Below are 4,309 nucleotides of genomic sequence, written 5' to 3'. Positions count from 1 at the left end.
AATACAGCTCTGAGGTAAGGGAACAAACATTCCCTGACTTTGAGGAGGCCTCCGTGAGTGACACCCAACTGCAGGGTGCAGCACATGTCCCACTGGCACCGCTATGCCAGTGCTGGAAAGTACTGACATAAGGGGTTAGAATATCGCCCAAAGTGGTTTACATGCTAACAAAGGCTGCAATCCTAACCACACTTTCCTGAGAGTAAGCCCCATTGAACAAAATAGGACTTACTTCTGAGTAGACCTGGTTAGGATTGTGCCCACACACACACTCAATGAATGAATGACATATACAGGCTATTGGGATCCCAATTAGGGCCCAATCCTATCCAATTTTAATTAACATGGAGGTCACAAAATTAACATGGAGGTCTTTTTCAGTGACTACACGAAGCATAATAACACACACAATAACTTTTTAAAATTATGCCTATAATAAATTAAGCATAATATTTTTATTATTACTATATCACTGTAATAATAAAAATTATAATATATAATATTATAATAAATTATAATAATATTAATAGCAATATAATATAATAATATATAATATGATATTATTATTTATAATAATAATAAATGTTAATATATAATAATTATATTTATTATAATAGTATATTATAATAATAATGATTAATAATATTTATATTAAAATCATGATTATAATTTATTATTAAGCATAATACATTTTTCCCCTGAATTTGCTGCATACTCTCTATCACTAAACACAGAGAAAGTGGAAGAATTGGCTTTAAATGTTGCTTTAGGTCTGCTTCAGACCTCTTAAACCTACAGCCCAATCCTAGGCATGTATACTCAGAAGTAAGCAGTGCTTTTTTTGTAAATAAAAAGGTGCAGGAACTCATAACTTGTTAATCTTTTATTTATTTATTTATTTATTTATTTATTTATAAACCATTTTTTTTATTGGAGAAATAAAATATTTTTTATGTGCTTCCCCTCTAAAGATGAACTTACTTCTGAGTAGACATGCATAGGATTGGGCTGTCAATCTCCACATGCCCTTCCTCCTAGCTACTTTTTCTACACAAGGGCAAAAATACTGTACAGGTGCACTTGTAGTGTGTAGTATGTAGTGTGGCACTACTTCGAGGAGAGGAAGCAGTGAATGGATTCCGGAAAATGGCTTACATGAGTTCCGTGTAGTAAAATTACTCTAAGCAACTGTGGGAGTAAGAACAAAAAAGGAATTCTTACACGAGAGGGGTCCTTAGGTGCACATAGAAACAGCTATGTTTGCAAACAAGCTATTAAATATGGTTTAATTCAGGTATCAGAATACTCTGTGTCTTCGGGAAGGCGCTTGGCATGCAATTGTATGTTCTCTGCTGCCCTGAGCAGCCGCTTTGCATTGCTGGAGAGGAGCTGCAAACACTGGCTGGTGGAGGGCATGCTTGTGGGGGAAGGACGAGGAAGTTCTCCGGCAAGGCTGGGCAGCATGTTGTACACACGTAGAATCCCTTTTCACCTGCCCTTAGCATGTGAAAATGGGTTCAGATATATATCTCTGCCAGGATTAAGATCCCAATCCTAGGTATGTCTACTCTGAAGTAAGTCTCGTTCTAGTCAATGGAGCTTACTCCCAGGAAAGTGCCTAGGATTGCAGCCTAAGAGCCCAATCCTATGCATGTATACTCAGTGATATGCACTGAGTGAATGGGGCTTACTGTGGATAGGATGGCAGCCTCAGGGCCCAATCCTGTGCCTGTCTACTCAGAAGTCAGTCCCATTAGAGGCAGTGGGGCTTCCTCCCAGGAAAGTGTGGAGAGGACTGCAGCCTCAGAGCCCTTCCTCTGCCTGTCTACTCAGGCTGCAAGGCTATGACACTTTCCCAGGAGTAAGCCCCATTGAACACAATGGAACTTACTTCTGAGTAGACATGCTTGGGCTCTCAGGCTGCAAGGCTACGCACCCTTTCCCAGGAGCAAGCCCCATTGAGCACAATGAGACATACTTCTGAGTAGACACGCCTAGGCTCATGCTGCAGATTGGCACGGGGACTACACCAGCCAGCTTCCTTCCTCTCCTCCTTCACCAAGCCAGTACCTGGGCGTTCCGTGGGAGCCGCAGCCCGTCTCCCTGGCTGGCTGGCTGGCTGTCCGTCCTCCTCCTCGGCGTCGGCATGTGTCCCCCACGCCCTCCACCGGCTTGGAAGCTGCGCTGGGAAGCAGAGCGTGGGGGGGAGGGGAGGCGGGCTGGGCTCAGGCGAGAGCTTGGAGATGGGGCAGGAGGGGGTCGTTGTGCGGTCAGGCAGGGGCCAGGCGCCCACTCACCCTGCACCCCCCAGCACCCACCCAGTGAATGCCTCTATTTTGCTCCCCCCCTCCTGGAATGCCTCCAAAGGGGAGGGGCCCCTGAAAAAGGTGCCGGAACTCCGTCCCCCCGCGTTCCATTAGAAAAAAAGCCCTGGAAGTAAGCATTGACCCATTATGTTAATGGCATTTGTTCCAAGTAAATGTGGGCAGATTGCAGCCCTAGTTCCAAAGAAAGAAAGAAAGAAAGAAAGAAAGAAAGAAAGAAAGAAAGAAAGAAAGAAAGATGAAGTCTTCAACCTGTGTCTATCAATCTCCAATATCCTGTGAATGATCATCTACTTGCCAGGGAGTGTGTAGTGTATCATTTGGAACCAGAGTGACACTGGCCAGCTGGAAGGAACTCACAGGACTGAATGTTCCTCCATGCCAAAACTCTGGAATGAGGGAGCGTGTCCTTAATTGCTAGATCCAAATTTTTAAGTGGGGGGATTGTACTCTCTTCAGCCAGCTCCCCACTTGGAAATCTGAGGTGGCACAGTCTAGTCTAGACAGAGGTTTACCACTGCAACTGAGGCTTGTGAGAACTAGCAACTGAGATTAAATCAGTGTTTCACAGATAGGTGTGTTTTTGCCTTTCTCTAGGAATATGGAGACATGAAAAGGATGTAGCTGCATATTCTATTAACTCTCCCTGCCATTTATTGCATTACTTAGCAAAGCATCTGTTTGTTACACCGTCCGCCCGAAAGGTGGAATTGAACCACTCTGTCGCTAAACAGCTACAGGTTTGAAGCCTGCACCCCAGACCACTGAGGATCATCCGGGCAACCAAAGGTATTGGCTCTCACTTATATAAAGCTCTACCTTCCTATTGTTTTCAGAATATGGTGAGGTAGACTCAATACTGCTGAGACTTGGAATGGATTCTGCTAGAGCTGACTATACATTCTAGTGCTTTTGTACACTTTTGTTCTTCATCTATGCCGCAGATACGCCCTGAAATCTCTCAAAAGTTGGCCAAGTATCTTTATGCAGATATCCCTGACGCTGATTGGCTCATTGCCTACGCATAATGAAGCGTTTTAAAGCGACAGCGTCTCTTTTGCGCGCTGTGAATAGTCTGCGGGCTGAGAGGCGTGGCTTGCTGTTCTCCCAGCCATGCGTTCCACTCTGAGGCTGACCATTGTGGGGGCGGCATCTTGCTCTGGAGGGTGCTTGTAGCCTCTGGCTTCTGGAAGCCGCCCTGTGCTCCCTGCTTCCCCATGGCAGTGGGCACAGCCTGCCATGTGTGGGGACTGGAGGGAAAGGCACTCTGCACTAGCTCAGGGGCAAGCTCATCCAGAGCAAAGCAAAGCAAACAGGGCTCTGGGACTGAGGCTGTTGTATAAAGGGAAGTGCACTCTGCATCTGCTCAGAGGCAAGCTCACCCAGGGCCAAACTGCCAAGTTCTAGGGTTCAGATGTGGCTCAAGTAGAGCGGCAGTGCAGTCAGGGGGAAGTCTGTCCCCAGAAAAGGGTAAGTTCAGACAACCTACTGCCAAGCCTACCCCCAACACACACACCATTGCTCCCTCCTTAACATTGGCACTTCCCTTCTCACTGTTAACTGGACATCCTAAAAAAATGTTTTGATCCTTCCCCGCCCAGGGTGACCAGATGCCATAACTGCAAAAGAGGACAAGGCACCCAAAATGTAGGACATCCAAGAAAAATGTAGGACATGACGACAAAAAGGCTGCAAACACTTGCATATTGATTTCATGTGATTGATTTAAACACCATATTACTTATTAAATTTAAAACTATAATACAGATAATTTATTACTTACAAGGAGGATATGCACTACCTGCAGGGCTCCACGCACAAGGAAAAGGAGGACATTTACGTTCTCTTCCTGGACATGAGGCTAAAAAAGAAGACATGTCCTGGAAAAAGAGGATGTCTGTTCACCCTGTCCCCACCTATCTGCCACTCTTAATTACCTACCCAGTCTGCCTTTGTAAGTCCCTTTATAAGTCCCTTCCTCCTTG

The 4,309-nt window shown here is 45.2% G+C and overlaps 1 non-coding gene across 1 annotated transcript; it reads right to left on the bottom strand.

The window, feature by feature from the left end:
- Nucleotides 1-3,018: 3,018 nt before the first annotated feature.
- TRNASTOP-UCA (transfer RNA opal suppressor (anticodon UCA)) lies at nt 3,019-3,105 on the bottom strand. Its single transcript has one exon. It is a non-coding gene; the product is annotated as a tRNA-Sec (tRNA).
- Nucleotides 3,106-4,309: the final 1,204 nt, after the last annotated feature.

This window comes from Tiliqua scincoides, chromosome 1 (genome assembly GCF_035046505.1).
Source record: "Tiliqua scincoides isolate rTilSci1 chromosome 1, rTilSci1.hap2, whole genome shotgun sequence".
Lineage (NCBI taxonomy): Eukaryota > Metazoa > Chordata > Lepidosauria > Squamata > Scincidae > Tiliqua > Tiliqua scincoides.
This window is presented reverse-complemented; position numbering and strand designations above follow the sequence as displayed.